Below are 17159 nucleotides of genomic sequence, written 5' to 3' on the forward strand. Positions count from 1 at the left end.
AAAGCATTACTTCGAACAAAGCTAGTGGAGGTGAAGGAATCCCAGTTGAGCTATTTCAAATCCTGAAAGACGATGCTGTGAAAGTGCTGCACTCAATATGCCAGCAAATTTGGGAAACTCAGCAGTGGCCACAAGACTGGAAAAGGTCAGTTTTCACTCCAATCCCAAAGAAAGGCAATGCCAAAGAATGCTCAAACTACCACACAATTGCACTCATCTCACACGCTAGTAAAGTAATGCTCAAAATTCTCCAAGTCAGGCTTCAGCAATATGTGAACCGTGAACTTCCAGATGTTCAAGCTGGTTTTAGGAAAGGCAGAGGAACCAGAGATCAAATTGCCAACATCCACTGGATCATCAAAAAAGCAAGAGAGTTCCAGGAAAAAATCTATTTCTGCTTTATTGACTATGCCAAAGCCTTTGACTGGGTGGATCACAATCAACTGTGGAAAATTCTGAAAGAGATGGGAATACCAAACCACATGACCTGCCTCTTGAGAAACCTGTATGCAGGTCAGGAAGCAACTGGACATTGAACAACAGACTGGTTCCAAAGAGGAAAAGGAGTACATCAAGGCTGTATATTGTCACCCTGCTTATTTAACTTATATTTAAAGTACATCATGAGAAACACTGGGCTGGAGGAACCACAGGCTGGAATCAAGATTGCCAGGAGAAATACCAATAACCTCAGATACGCAGACGACACCACCCTTATGGCAGAAAGTGAAGAAGAACTAAAGAGCCTCATGATGAAAGTGAAAGAAGAGAGTGAAAAAGTTGGCTTAAAGCTCAACATTCAGAAAACGAAGATCATGGCATCTGATCCCATCACTTCATGGCAAACAGATGAGGAAACAGTGGAAACAGTGGCTGACTTTATTTGTCTGGGCTCCAAAATCACTACAGATGGTGACTGCAGCCATGAAATTAAAAGACGCTTACTCCTTGGAAGGATAGTTATGACCAACCAAAGACTGAAGGCAGGAGGAGAAGGGGATGACAGAGGATGAGATGGTTGGATGGCATCACTCAATGGACTCAATGGACATGAGTTTTGGTAGGCTCTGGGAACTGGTGATGGACAGGGAGGTCTGGCGTGCTGCAGTTTGTGGGGTTGCAGAGTCAAGACATGACTGAGCGACTGAACTGAACTGAACTGAACCTGTGAGAAGAGGAGGAGGAAGACAGTGAATGGCTCAGAAATGTCAAGCATGGTTTACAATTTGAAACAACTTATACCAAAATAGGCAAAACTAAATCACACTTGTGCTAATATCTGACTCCTTTAATGGTTGGAGAAACATCAATCAATCATTTCCCAGTGGGAGTGTGATGTGATGATTTGGTACAGAAAAGAACACTGCAAACAATGATTTAGCTGAAAAAGAAATAAAATGATCCCATTTATGATAACATCAAACAACAACATCCTTAGGAAAAAATGTAGCCAAGGCAGTAAAAAAATTTTACACTGAAAAAATACAAGACCAATAATGCAAGAAAGTGAAAAAGACACAGATAAATAGAAAGATGTCCTGTGTTCATGGATTAGATGATAAAATATGTATACTACTCAAGGTCATCCATGGACTCAGTGCATTCCTAACCAAGACTGCAATAGCATTTTTCATAGAAATAGAAAAAAATAATATTGAAATTTGTATGAAACTAAACTATATTACAACTTTTATCAAAACAGTATAGTATTGACAAAAAAACAGACAGACAGACTAATGGAACAGAATTAAGAGCCCAGAAGTAAACTCATGCATATATGACCAACCAATACATGACAAGAGAGCCAAGAATACTCAGTGGAGAAAATACAGCCTCTTCAGTACAGTGCTGGGAAAACTGGATATTCACATGCAAAAGAATGATCTTACACCATTCAAAAATTAACTCAAAATGGATTAAAAACTTGAATGTATGACCTGAAACCACAAAAGCCCTGGACGGAAACCTAGAGAAAAGCCTCCTGCCACAAGTCTTGGCAATGTTTTGATTTGTTTTTGGATATGAAACCCAAAGCAAATGCAACAAAATTAAAAAATAAACAAGTGGGACTATATCAAACATAAAAATGTCTTCACAGCAAAGCAAATAATCAACAAAATGGAAATGGAGGAAAATTTGAAATTAAGAATCAGATAAGAGGTTACTCTCCAAAACGTATAAAACACTCAGACAACTCAATAGCAAGAGGGAAAAAAAAAAAAAAAAAAACAACCTCCAAAACTCCAAATACTTCATTAAGAAATGGGCAAAGGACTTGAAGTGACATTTTTTCCCCCAAAAAGACATACAAATGGCCAAGTACATGAAGAGGTACAAGCACTTCTTCATTAGGGAAATGTTATGATATCACTTTATGCTGTTAGAATGGCTATTATCAAAAAGACAAGAGATAATAAATGCTAGCAAAGACACAGAGAAAAGAGAACCCTTGTGTACAGTTGATGGAAATGTAAAGAAGTGCAGCTCCTGTGGAAAACAGTATTTTAAATAAAAAAAAAATTAAAATAGAACTAACATATGATTCAGCAGTCCACTTCTGAGTATTTATCTGAAGGAAATGAAAAGGCTATGTCAAAGAGATATCCACACTCTCCATGTCCAGTGCAGCAATTTACAGTTTCCAAGACATGGAGACAACCTAAGTCCATCAACAGAAGTGAATGGATAAAGAAAACGTGGTGGAATGGACTACCGCTCAGCCATAAACGAAGGAAATCCTGCCATTTGCAACAACCTGGATGGACCTTGAGGGCATTATGCTAAATGAAATAAGACAAATACTGTATAATCTCACTTACATTTGGAATCTAAAACTCAAACTCATAGCAAATGATATCAGATTTGTGGTTACCAAGACAAGGGATTGAGAGTGGTGGAATTGGGTGAAGTTGGTTAAAAGGTATAAACTTCTGGTTTTAGGATAAATAAGCATTGGGGATACAGTGTATAACATGATGACTATAGGTAACGCTACTGTATGGTATGTTTGACAGTTGCTGAGAGAGTAAATCCTAAAAGTTCTTGTCACAAGGAAAAAAATTATAATAATGTGGATAAGAGGTGATGGATATCAACAAAACTTACTATGGTAATTGTTTTCCAATACGAGTATGCCAAGTTGTCTCAGTGAATACCAGTGTTGTATATCAATTCTATCCCAATTAAGCAACAACAGCAACAAAAAGAATACTGCAGTGGATTTCTCCTCTTTACACTGGGAGGGATCACTGCTTGTCTATGAAAGATCCTCAGAAACCTGAAGAAGTAACTCTGTTATCTACAGAGTCTGCAGTGAGAGGGAAACTCAGAGGAACAGAGAGTCTCGATTGAAAGCAGTTAAGAAATTCGTGGTAATTTATCACTGTCTAATAATCAATATGCTTCTATATATACCTGTTTATGCACTTTCAAGATCTTCCTTAATACACTAGAAAATTGTGCCATGAAACCAGAGGAGGGAAAGGATATACCAAAAGGATCCCCTAAGTGCTTTTTAAATAAACGGAGAAAGGACAGCCCAATACAGTGTCACAGGAAACCTGTCACCTCAAAGAGCAAAAATAATTTCACAAGTGCTCATGTTTTAATAAGGCAGAAAAATTAAGTAAGGCTGAAATTACACTAGAGTTATCATTGTGAACTTTAAATTCATGTTCTTCATAAAAATGAAGTCTTGATCACCATGTGCTATAAGTAATATTTCCTTTCAGTATCATACGAATGCTTCCTTCCTACCAGTCATGATGCGGTCAATCTAACACACAGCTCTCACCACAGAATCTAATCTCTAATATTATTCACTATGAATTTAAAGAGTCATGCAATTTCATGTCTGTGATCAAAAAGAAAAAAATTTAAGATGGGCCTGGGCTACCGTACACCTGCAAGGAAACAAGGCTGCTGTCAAAGACCTCAGCGGGAGCTAAAAGGGCTCATGAGCACCGCCTTGGGCCACACAGACGGGGTCTGGGCATCACAGAGAACGTGAAGGCTGCATCTTGGGACATGCCAGGTACCTGAAGAGAGGTGTGAGTCTAAGATGATACTAAAGCAGGAATGCGATGACACAGTATATGAAAGTGTCACCATAACATACACATGAGCTCCTACCAGCCTTACAGCAGGGATTCTAAGCTCAAATTATGATAGCCCTATATCGATGTTATTTTTCATTCACTAGATTATTAAACAAAAGTAGAAAGTAGAAAGTCTGTTTAGAAAGTGGGAGAACACTGGAGTTGTGTGTTTGGTTCTTGCACTGATTATAATAACATGGTGACCCAAGTTGTCCCTTATTGGTGAACTACCACAGGGATCACTTTTCAAAAAAAAAAAATCTGTTATGAAGAATTTTAGGTGCTCTATCTGGGACAGAATGGTGCACAAGGCCTCATGAACCACAAACAGGACCTTCTGGAGTCAGGAGGTCCCAGCTTCAAGGAGGTTGGGGACCATGTGTAGGAGGTAGAGTCTGAGCCTTCCCTGGTCTTGAGGACCCTGGGACTTGAAGGAAAAAACTGGCTTCAACCTGAGACTCCTGTCCTAGATCAAGTGAGTATATTTAAAATAGATCTTACAGATTTGGATGTCTTTTGTTTTGGAGGAATACACATAGGTATATACGCTAAAAACAAGATCATCTGGGGATGGCTGTTTACCTTTGTTTTGTGCTAGACCTGAGTATCAGCTAAAGTAGCCCTTACTGGATGAAACAAGAGTGAATGTCTAGTGTGGAAATCTCTTAATTCATTTGGGATGTTTCACAATAAACGACAATCAGGATATCACCTTTTAGAGGAGAGATTTAAGCAAGTTTTCACCATAATTTAATGCAAGAAACTAAATGGAGCCTTTTTTCTTCTATTGAACTATAGTTTAGTAGCAGAGTATTACAGTGGATAAATAAATGAAATAAAAAGGACGACACAAATAGATTCCTTTTATATAGGAGGATACGTTTGGAAAGACAAGTGTAAATTTGAAGGAATGTTGTGAATGTTGATTGATATTTTATTATTCACAAGAAAGAAAAATCTCAAGGTTCATTAACAGGATTAAAATGAAGTGAATGCATTTTTGAAAAAAGTATACAAGTCAGTGAGTCCTTATGGACAGGCAGAAAAATGGGGGAAAAGGACTGGCAGAACCCAGGAGCATTTTATATTCCTGCAAGCACACACACACACACACAAAACTAAGTGAAACAAGAAATCAGTTGCCAATTGACCTGTTAGCTCTGGGATTCAGCAAGTGAGCTTATTCCTGGTTGCCCTGGGAACAGCTCAATCTAATAAAATCTAATAAAAAATTACCAGCTAAGTCAATAGCATTAGAGGTGAAGCAACTATGGCCTGGGTAGCTCCATTTGTAGGAGAGACACAGTTAAAATTTTAAGAGGGATTTGTGCTCTAGGAAAAGACTGAGGTTTTGAGACAAGGAATTGGAACTTTCCTTATGATTAGAACATTGATGTTTTAAAAAATGAAATATAGTTGATTTACAATGTTGTGGTTGGTTTCAGGTGTATTGCAAAGTGATTTGGTTTTGTGTGTGTGTGTGTGTGTGTGTGTATGTGTGTGTATCCATTCTTTTTCAGATTCTTTCCCCTTAAGTTATTATTAACACAAAATATTGAGTAGTGTTCCCTAGTGCTGTATAGTAGATCCTTGTTCTTTGTCTATTTCATATATAGTAGTGTGTATCTGTTAATCCAAAACTCCTAACTTCTCTTTCCTCCCCCTCCCCTTTCTGGTAACCGTAAGTTTGTTTTCTATGTCTGTAAGAGACTGCATCCTTGAGAGGGCCTGGGAGTACCACAGTCCTATTGTTTCTTCCACCGACACTGACTGAAATGAGTGTAGCCAATAAATCATGGATTTGTGTATCCCTGTTGCCCTACACACTGAAGTGGCTGCCCAGAGGGAACAATGAACTGGAAACAGCAGTTGCTCATTCTTCTGGTGATGCAGGCCAATCACTTTGGGTCAGAGAATTGTGACTCCTGCTGCTCAGACCACCCCCTGGCCCTTAGCATCACCTAGGGCTGAGGCCTGCTTGGGTACGATGCAGGAGTAGAATAAGGAGTTGAATTCACCACAAAATTTACAACCCTGAGGGGAGGAAGAGGTTTGAAAATGCTAGCATCTTGTTAAATACACACCCTCCATTTTTCCCATTATTGAAAATGGATGAAATTGGTATAGAAACATGTTACTGGACCCTGTTAAAGGCTGAGAGAAAGAATGGTGAATTTGAGATACTGTAATACATGAGGTTATTTTTTTCCAAAATTTGTGTAAATCCTAAATTGGATCAGGGTTTCCCAAGAGTCCCTTTAGCAAGCTGACATGGAAATATCCCCACAAGGGTAGGGTATAAGGTAAAGTTGCTGGGGTTGTAACATGGAGAAACAGTCCTACAAATTATTGGAGCAAAAGGCCTGGTCCTCTCGCCCCTGGAGCTGTGTCCTGAACTGAATGAACACGAGGTGAGCTGCGTTAACCTACAGAATCAGCACCACGGATAGCTCCACCTGCTTGCCTGACTAAAGGTGCCTCAAGAATGATAATTCAGTCACCTGTATCCACTAATAAGATAAAATCTAGAGATTTTTGTACTCCAGCTGTAATTTTGAAAACTTCTGATACCAAGTCATAAGCTTCAGAAAAGGGACAACTATTTAAAGATAAACACATAGTTTAAAGAAAAAAAAGCCATGCATTCATCTTACCTTTCTAATATTTCACCAGAGACATGAAAACAGGCATTTTTTGGTAGTGATCAAGCCATAAGTTTTCATCACTGCCCAGCCCCACCCAGAGAGCAGGACTCAGGGGGCTCAGGAAGAGGAAACACTTCCTCAAGCAAATTCCCAAAGGCTCTTCTTCGCAGAAGCCTGCATAGGGCTGGCCACATTGACCCAGACACAGTTTTGAACTCATTCTCAGGAGCAACATCCTGGTTATCCTGCCCACTGCCCTCCACCTTATAAAAGCTGATGAACAGCAGAGAAATGCAGGCAGGGAACCCAGCCTCTAGCTCCACATCACTAATGGCAGCAGGTGATTCTTAATAATGTGCTGTCTTCACTTGTCTCTCCATACCAAAAACACAGGCAACTGGTGCCCGGGAACTCAGAGCCCCCTTCCTTCCATCATGGAGCTAAGACCCAGAGTAATCCACTAAGGAAGATGTGAGTGCCTACTACCAACAAGGGCATTGACCCTCTGGGTTTCATCAAAACAGTTTTTGGAAATAAGTCAAAACACATGTCTGGTGTTTGGCTGGAATTACTTAGAATATAAAGTCCACAAGCTGTACATGAAGACAGTCCTGAGAGGTTCACAAGTTCAAGAACTGGTGCAATTTCAACAATAGGACCAAAACGGATCATCCGTGGTTGCCCATCTTATATTTGGCCCAATACATTTTGCATTTTAAAAAAGAAAGCTGTCCCCTATTATCACTACAATTTTCAAAAAGAAAATACACTAGCTTTATTACAATTATGTTATAAAATACTAAGAAGGACATAATCATTATGCTAAATGAAATATGTCAGATAAAGACAAATACTGTATGATATCGCTTATACCTAGAATCTAAAGCACACAACTAACTGGTGAATATAACAAAAAAGAGGCAGACTCACAAAAGCAGAGAACAAACTAGTGGTCACCAGTTGGGTGGGAGGTACAAACCGCTGGGTGTAGGATGTGTGGTACAGTATGGGGAATATAGCCAATGTTTTATATTGTAGCTGTAAATGCAGTATAACAGTTAAAATGGTATAAAAAGTAAAACATTTTTTAAAAATGCCACAATCACAGAAAATAAGAAAGGCAGACCTTTCCATTTATAAACTTTGCTTAAGGAAACAATTCATACATTGTCTTTATTTCCAAGTTTCCCTGATGACTTGCAAATTCTTCCTCATGGATAGACATTTGTCTTGGAAGAGAGTCTAAAGATGCTCAGGAGTCAATAGTGTAGTTCAGAAGCCCCATTTTGCAAAGGGGCAGAACAAGGCCCAGAGAGGAGCAATGCCTGGGCCAGAATGCCCAGCCCCTTCTAGTCCTGCATTTACTCCCTCCCACCAGAGCAGTATCTCCAGACTGAGGAACAAGGCTCAGCCACTCCCTTCTCCCTCTCAGTACCAGCCTAAGTCTCAGCTACCAGAGATGCCAGATAAAAAGATACATCCTTCCTTTAGCTTTCCTCCTGTTCTTCTACAGAGCGGGAATACTTTTATCATACAAACTCCCGAAACCTTGTTCTTATTCTTGCTTTCTTTCCATTGATTCCATTTAGTCATTCCAGATCCTTCCATTTGAAAACCAAATATTAGTAATCATAGCATTGGGACACTGGCTACATGGTTTTTACTCCAGTGAGGATTAAAGCACCAGTTGAGATCAAGTAAATTTTTCTTTACTAGAATTTCCAAATAGGTGCTTACATTAAGCTTTCATGAAATGAAAATAAATAAGAGGTCTTTTCTTCTAGTTCATTCAATTTTCCCTACAAAAATATAATTTAAACCCTGCTAGTTATTAAGGTAAATTTCACAATCAAAGGGAAGTCTAATAAATCACCTGAAAGGTTCCGATTCTCCCAGGATTTCTTGAATTTCCAAATGTGCTTCATTTTTAAAAGGTAAGCAAGTCTCTTGAAAGATTTCCCCTAATTCAACTATTCCACAATTTAGGATTAAATCAAATTCCTAAAAATGTAGCTGAAATTCATCTCTGACTCTTCAACTAGTTTTTTCTTTTTTTTTAAGTTCAGCAAATTTATCTTCAAAATATCGCATGTAAGAATACAACTATTTACCTCTTAGTATGTTCCAGAGAAAGTTTAAGTATGCCAATCCTTCCTCACTCCTCTAAGAAATTTTAATGAAGATGTTTAATTTTTTGCAATTAATATGTTAAGAGCACACACACACACAAACGTACATAATCACTGAAAACTACATCTAGTCTAGCCCTGGGAAAGAAGCTCAAGCTTTCTAAGATAACTTAGGTCATTATGACATGACTATACTCCCAGAGCATTTGAATGTCCACAGCAACAATAAGAGGAATTTCAGGGTTTATGTAACATCAGCCAAGCTGATGTAACATTAGCAAAATAACCCCAGGATGACACAGGCATATTTACTCTAAGCAGGAGGTACTGACTTCAGAATGAAAAAAAAAAAATCCACTGAAGAGAAGGCTATTCCAATAAAGCTGAAACATTATATTCAGAAAGAAGTAGATTTGATCGAGTCTGGAGCTTTAAAAATTAATTCTGTGGCCTCTTCACTTTAAAATGCTTCTACTCAGGATATGAATAAATGTAAAAAGCTAGTTAACTTTAATGGTTATTCTTAACTGTTGAAATTAACATTTGATTCTTCTGCTGGTTCACTTTGGGGATGCTGCATGAAAAATGGGAAGTATCCAACTAGCTTTTTCCATTTTTATTATGAATTCCAGCTTTCCAGAGGAGCAGAGTTGGACTTGCATAATAGACTAGGTGAGTCTGAAGCACCGAGAAGCTTGGAGTAAGGCAAGGCTGCACACTTCTGTCACCTTACAAACTTGAACCGTATGGCCACAGGCCGTCTAGACCATAGTCAGAGGGAAAAAGACTTTAGAAACAATTTTCAGGAGTTGGTGATGGACAGGGAGGCCTGGCGTGCTACAATTCATGAGGTCGCAAAGAGTCGGACACGACTGAGTGACTGAACTGAACTTCAATATGTTGAAGGAAAAGGAAAAAATGAGTCCACAGGCAAGCCATCCTTGTAATTTCAGAGCAGCAGTTTAACAGGTTTCTTAGCAACAAATTTCTAAGTGTGCAGGCACCTCTAATTCCACCAGATTGAGGTGTGTGGTGCAGTGGTGCTTTTTTAAATTGTAGAGGCACAGAGGATGGAAACGGCCTTGAACACTCACAAGTGAAAAGCCTAGCTCATTACAAATGCAGCTAGAGTCAGCTGTCCATGCAAAGACACATACAGTAAAGGAGTGAATAACATACCCATTCCAAGAGGCCACTGAGCTAGCAAATCAAACACAAAACAGTCAATGTATATTTGAGTGTGGACCAGTCCTGCTGAAAGTGTTCAAGTCATCTGAGGAATCTGCTGATACTTAGAAGAGCAAAAACCCCAATGGGAATAAAATTCCTACCTAGTGAATATTTTGTGATTTTAGCTAGGACTAAGCAGCAGCACTAGATGTAAAAGTTTGTTTTTACTTTTCCAGTACCATGCTGATGTCATCAAGAAACTGGCAAACAAGCCACACACTGTAGCCTAAATTTGTCTGTAGCACTTTTTTTTTTTTTGTAATTATATTTATGCAAGAAAATCCACCCAAGGACTATGGTCAGTACCTACATCAGAAAATTTGGAATTTCTTTTTCTTAGAAATGTTGCAAGCAACCAATTAGACTTATTCTTTTACCAAAGAGGAGTTTTCTTACCATGAAGTAAAGTCTCCCAGATGGCAAATTTTAATGATATCATGTTATTGAAAGGCCAGCTCAACAATATGAGTTACTTGTGCACATTTTCATTAGTATTAGCTTATCAGAGAAACATTTAAATCCATTATATCAGCATGAAATTATAAAATAGCATAATGAGAGAATAGTAAGGAGGGGAAAGAAAGAAGAGAACGGGCATAGTTTGATGACAATTTGGTCTGTGAAAAAAATACATTAAAAACCTTAGTTTGGAGATGTTTCATTATTGTATAATTTCTGAAAATGATATCTGGCTCTTGAAGAAAGAAATTCTGTCAAAACTATAAAATACCTCTCATATTCTTCCATAAGAAGATTTATAGGCTATTCATGTCTCCAAAAAAATTAAAACCATGTTGTCATCACTTAGAGCTTTAGGGTTGCTGTTATGGATGGAATTTGAAAAATTCTCTCTGTTCACACCAAGAAAGAAAGAGAATAAAACCATGTATCCATCTACCGAATATTATGGGAGCCAGGGTCTCTAGAATAACGACTAATACAAACAAGTTAATGTTTCCACAATTAGTGATGGGCTATTGTCACTGGAAGGCTTCCCCGGTGGCGCTAGTGGTAAAGCATCTGCCTGCCAATGCAAGAGGCATAAGAGACACAGGTTTGATCCCTGGGTAGGGGAGATCCCTGAAGGAGGCCATGACAACCCACTTCAGTATTCTTGCCTGGAGAATCACATGGACAGAGTGGCCTGGCAGGTTACAGTCCATAGGTCACAGAGTCGGACAAGACTGAAGCGACTTAACATGCAAAACTCCAGTAGGTGGCAGTTCTAGGGCTAAACCACCTGACACAGCTTTGTCACCAAAACAGGCTGCCATTCGCAAATGTGAGCAGACTCTAACATGGAGCAGACTGTCAAGAGGAGGTTTTGATATATAAACTCAAGCTTTTGCATATAAGAGGGATTTCACCAAACAGGTTTGGTGATTCTGTTAATACAAAAGTAGTATTTTTTTTTTTTAATAGTGGGTGTGGATGACCAGCCATAGGTTAAAAAAAGAAGTGGAAGCATCTGAAATCAGCATGTTATTTTTCTCCTTTCAAAACAAAAAGCAGGATGAAGTTAAACAAGAATTTAACACTGTGGTATCTGGATCTTCCCAGTTAGGCAGCAGGCAGGCTTGGGTAACATCCCCAGGATGAACAACCTGACAGGCGCTGGCACTGGCGAGGGGAGGTCCTGAGTGGGAGCACCAAGGAGGCACTTGCAGAGCTTGGCGCAGTGGCTTCTCACCACCCAGTACAAAGGAAGTCCAGACTTGGAAACCTAATGTGGTGATTCTGGCACATTCTGACTACCCCCGCTGTAAGGCATATATGGGCAAGTCCTGGGACTGACATCCCCAAACAGGCAGAGGTTTCTTTGTATTTTTTCTCCAAAGAAAATCTGATGTGTCCTATTTTAAAGGTGCAACTAACACCCCCTGTTAGATTTGACTCATCAAATTTCTTTCTTTCTTTTAAACAACAGCAATGGGGATGAAGTTTATTTAGAATTGTGTATATAGTTCCTCCCTCAGTCTTGTTCCCTTCCCCACACACATACCAAAGTAAGTTCTCACTCCAGCTGTTTTCTGACAATTACGGAGGGAAGACTAAAACCTCAGAAAACTGAGAAGTGACCTCTGGTTGATGGGGGTTGTCCCTTCTCTTCTGTAATATACAGATGATGGGGGGATCTCAGGGCCCCAGGAATAAAGAGGTAAGGCTCTGATTGGCCTTCTTCATTCTGGAAGTTCCCACAAGATGTCTTAAATCTGGGCACAGCCAAAATTCAAACTTTAGACAACAGGCTTCTAATTGCCCTCCTCAGCATCTGTTTTGATTTGTTCATTACCTAACCACATCAGGGGAGGTGCATCTTTGGCAGATTCTTTTTTTAATGATGCTGTCACCTTTCTGTGACTAGATTTTCTGTGACTTTATAAGAAGGATGAATGCTTTGAACTTGGCTACAATGTATCTCACGACACATACTTTAAATAAAATCTACGTGAATACAGCAATATGTAAGATTATGCCTCCTTGGCTGTTTAGAAGGTCACACAATGCCAGGAGGCAACCTCTAGCTTCTCAGAAAGCATGAACATGTCATTCTTGAGCATGACAAATGTGCCACCACATGTGTGCATTTCTTGAGCAACTGTGCTGTGTATAGTACTCCCTGCTCAAAGACAGGGGCAAGTGAAAGGAGTCTGAAGCTCCTCTTCGTGTTAGAGGGACCATCTCATAATTAAGTGTTGTTCAGTTGCTAAGTCATATTCGACTCTTTGTGATCCCATGAACTGCAGCACACCAGCTTCCCTGTCCTTCACTAACTCCTGGAGTTTGCTCAGACTTGCATCCATTCAGTCAAGGATGCCATCCAATCATCTCACCCTTGTTAGCCCCTCTCCTCCATCCCTCAGTCTTTCCCAGCATCAGGGTCTTTTCCAATGAGTCAGCTCTTTGCATCACGTGGCCAAAGAATTGGAGCTTCAGCTTCAGCCTCAGTCCTTCCAATGAATATTCAGTGTTGATTTCCCTCATAAGTAATACGGGGAATTAAAAGACCCCTTCACAGTGAGTTTATCTGTGAGAGAGGTTCTTACAGAAACAGTGTCTCTCCAGGTCACATCTCCCAATCAAGTTTAAAAGGCTGATTGTGTATTTGCATTCTAGAGATTTTAGAATCTGAAGTCAAGCATGATCTTATACAACCATAACATTCATTCTTTTTACATATATTGCATCTCCCTTTTTTAAGTAGTAAAAGTCTGACAGTGATTAGGTCAACTTTTAGAGAAAACCTGAGCCCTTATCAGGAGTGCAGCTGGTAACTGTGTTAACCAAGGTCTTTCATTTTTAGAAGCATTATCTTCATTCATGTCAAAATTCATTTGTAGTTATATGGTATGGTCATATAGCATGGGAATCTCCTTCCTTTGAGGCATTTGAGTATGCCTGAAGGATCTGTGACAGGAGAAAGCAGACCAGAGATGAAAAGAGGAACCAATATTCATTTCCACACCCATAGGCACTTGTCAACACTTATGTAATTCTCACCTGATCCTAGGAGGGAGGTTGCATTTTGAAGGTGTGGAAAGTCAGGTACGGAAAGGGGAAGCAATTTGTCCTAGAAGTCACTTGCTCCTGTATAGCCTGGACTGAAAACATATTAACCTGACTCCAAAAATGGAGCTTCTCTCACTGCACATGTTGCTAGTTTTGTGTTCAGTCATTGTTATAGGATGATGAAGACTGAGGACTCAGAGGGAGATGTGACATCCTTTTTAGTTCCCTGTCCTGCTGAAGGTGGCTGGGGACCTCATACACTGTAGGTTCCATTAATGTAAAAATATATTATATTTGTATGCAGGGATTTTACATCAAAGTCCAGCTATTTAATTGGCTACAGTGCCAAGCATCCATCTCTTGGTAATATTCCCCAGAATAACATCAGATAGGATTTAACCAGAGGTAAAGTGACCCAAGGATGAGCTTAGCGAGGGTGGGCTCTGAGGGGCACTGACATCCTCTGCCCCCCTGGGGCCTTGTCATCATTCAGTTTCCTTTTCAACATAAAGCTGACTCTCAGTTGCTACTGGCTATAGCTAAGGATGTTTCAATAATAAACCCTCTGTTGTTCAACCAAGGTGGACACCTCTGTTTTCTTTGTTACTGAAAGGAATTGCTGCAGAACCACCAATCCCTGCAGAAAGACTTCTGTATGCTCATCATATAAATAAACAAATATCATTTTTAAAAAGTCCAACTGCTGTGCAGCAGTGAACAGACACACACAGACCAATTTATTCCCAGGAGGAAAAATGATACTCTTCAAAGCATCCCGTCTGGTGGTAGTGATGATCATTAGTGTAAGTAATATCCATTTAAAAGCAGTAAATGTCTCTTCCCAAACAGAATGGACTGGCATGCAGAGGAGGTGTCAACCCACTCAAACATCCCTTGGCTCCCCAGAGAATCATTATGGTCTGTTGTGTTAACTTACTTCCTTCTTGATTTTTCTTCTTTTTTTCTTTTTCTCCCCTGCTGAACATTATCATTTCAAATCAAATTAAGTACTAATAGTAAGTGCATACAGCAATCACTTCAGAAACGCAAAACATTCAGACTCAAGAGGTTGTATGAAAAATATTATTCCTCATAATAAAGATTGAGAGCCCAGATGGAATTGTGAGCGAGTTCCAAGAGGGTTCTAGCAACTGAAGCTGCTGTTTGGGTAACTAGTGGAGCCACCAACAAATAATAAAATCTAAATCATTTAAAGACAGCACCCTCTCCTATCTGTGCCCCAGCTCTCTTTTCAAGTCTCTTCTTTCCAGCTCTAAGATCTCCAGTTATTAATTACAATAGAAGTAATATATCAGGATGGGAAATCACTATTAGCTCAGTCTTTTCTTTGGTAAAATAGCACAAAATGGCAATACAGTACATGGGAAATTTGAGAGTCTGACTCGATATGGTGATTGTTATCCAATGACTATTTAACCATAAAAATGTCATGGATTGTTTATTTTAGACTGGAGTTTTCAAAGAGACTGGATCCTCCAATAAGACTTAACCTATTGGTCTTTAAATATTGTAAATTAAAGATGGTCCTTGAAATATATAACTACATGGAGTAAACTTCTGCTAGAACATGATGGTAATTATAGGTATGTATTAGACATACATTCCAAAACTATGCATTCAATCTTATTAGACTGGCGTTCTATTCTATATGGAAAATGAATTAGTTATTCTTTTTCAAAAGACAAACCAGGATAAGACTATTATTTAAGTTCCTGGCAACAAAGAAGAGCATGGATTATAACCAGAACTTTTTAGTTGACTTTGACACCTGCAGGATTCCCTGAACTACACAAATTAGATGGTAAAGAAAAAGAAGTCCTTAGAAATGCAATTTGTGAACAAAGAAGACAAGAGAATGCCCATGAAATAATTATCCAGTGAGCATAGCTTCTATCTTCCCAATTTCTATCCTGGGGCCATATGTTGGCAGGGTCTAGCTGATCTTGGTTGACACTGAAAGTGGTGATATTCCAAATCAGCCAGGTCTTCCTCACCAAAGATGTCTATAAATCATGAGTTAATTATCTTGGAGGAAAAGTGAGCAATTAAAAACTAATTTATTTCACTGAGTTGGAAATGTTTGAGGGTGTGTGCCTAAGGACGAAAGGTTGGGGGTACTGAGGTCAATGTCAGGGAGAGATAAACTTGAAAAGAACAAAATCTCACCTGTGTTTATGCTCTAAGGTACAAAGCAAAGCTATTTTCAGGTGGTTGATGAAAGCATATTATTCTAAGCCAAAAGAGTGAAGAATCACAAATATTGGTGTTAAGGACCCTAGCAAATTAATTATACTTCCTAATTTTATAGATAAGAACACTATGGTCCCAAGAGATTAAAAGATTTATGTAAGATCACATTAAGAGCTGAAAGATGACCTAAATGTAAATATTGGTTCCCTTGGGGCTACAGATATTGTCTCTTCTACCACCAATGAGACACTTCATTATATATGAGTTCATTCAAGTCAAATAATAAACTGTGCTAGGTCCTATAAATATTCCTACCTACACACACTACAGAGTGTAAAGAACTAGACTTGTAATTATAGCACACAGTAGTAAGAACACTTCACTGGCCATTGCTCAAGAAAGGGTACCCATCCTAGAATTTCAGGGTCAACTTATAGGCTTCTCCGTTGACCTAATATTTAGACTTGTTCCTTGAAAGAGAAGTAAAGATCATATAAGGGGAGAGAGAGAGAAGGAGAAAGCTGTTCTAAATGGAGGGAAGAACTGACACATATGATCTGAGGCAAAGAGAATGGTTATGTTTGAGGAACTGAAAATAATTCCATGTGGTTGGATCACTGGGTGTTTGGGAAGATGTGGTGAGAAACAGGACAGGCAAGGTGAGCAGGACTCAAATCCTGAAGTTCTTTATGCCCAGTTAAGGAATATGGGATTTCATTCATGGTAATGGGCAGAAAGACAATTTTTAAATGGTAAAGTGTGATGATTAGGTCTATATTTTGTGAAGAGCATTATGTCAGCTTAGGGAAAATAAAATAGTAGATGAGGTAAGCACAGAAGGAATCAGAGTGGTGAGTCTGATGTAATAACCCAGAAGATAAAGGATAGTCCTCTAACACAGTATCTAAGGGGCGTAGGAGAGTGGTGTCTGCATGTGAGATATTCAGTCCATAGAGTTAGAATATTTGAAATGATAAATGAATATAACTAGGTGAGTCATTAGGGAAAGGGTCAAAAATTATTCTGAAGTCTCTAGTCAATGTCTTGCCTGGGAGACCTTTGGGAGGCCATTATCCCTTAGTTAAAGACTTGGAAACAATTTTACTGGCAATAGAAACTTAATACAGCTCTGTATTTGCTCATCTTTAGTGAAACCATGAAGATCTGGGTACATGTCAATGACTCTGAATTCTATAGGAAATCCTCTCCAAATGGCTGTAACCTGGCTGTGCTTCATTGGCATAGTCATAAATCTCTGATGAGACTTTTCCAAGAAAAAAGAATCAGCCTAACAGATAACTCCCTCTCCCCTTCCCAAGGCTCTTTCAGCCTCTCCA

General features: G+C 39.1%; 1 protein-coding gene across 1 annotated transcript in view; it reads right to left on the reverse strand.

Annotated features, from left to right (window-relative positions):
• Window positions 1-17159, reverse strand: part of RYR3 (ryanodine receptor 3) — a 558656-nt gene that overhangs the window by 325487 nt on the left and 216010 nt on the right. The gene's annotated exons all lie outside the window — the stretch shown is intronic.

This window comes from Bos taurus, chromosome 10 (assembly GCF_002263795.3).
Source record: "Bos taurus isolate L1 Dominette 01449 registration number 42190680 breed Hereford chromosome 10, ARS-UCD2.0, whole genome shotgun sequence".
Lineage (NCBI taxonomy): Eukaryota > Metazoa > Chordata > Mammalia > Artiodactyla > Bovidae > Bos > Bos taurus.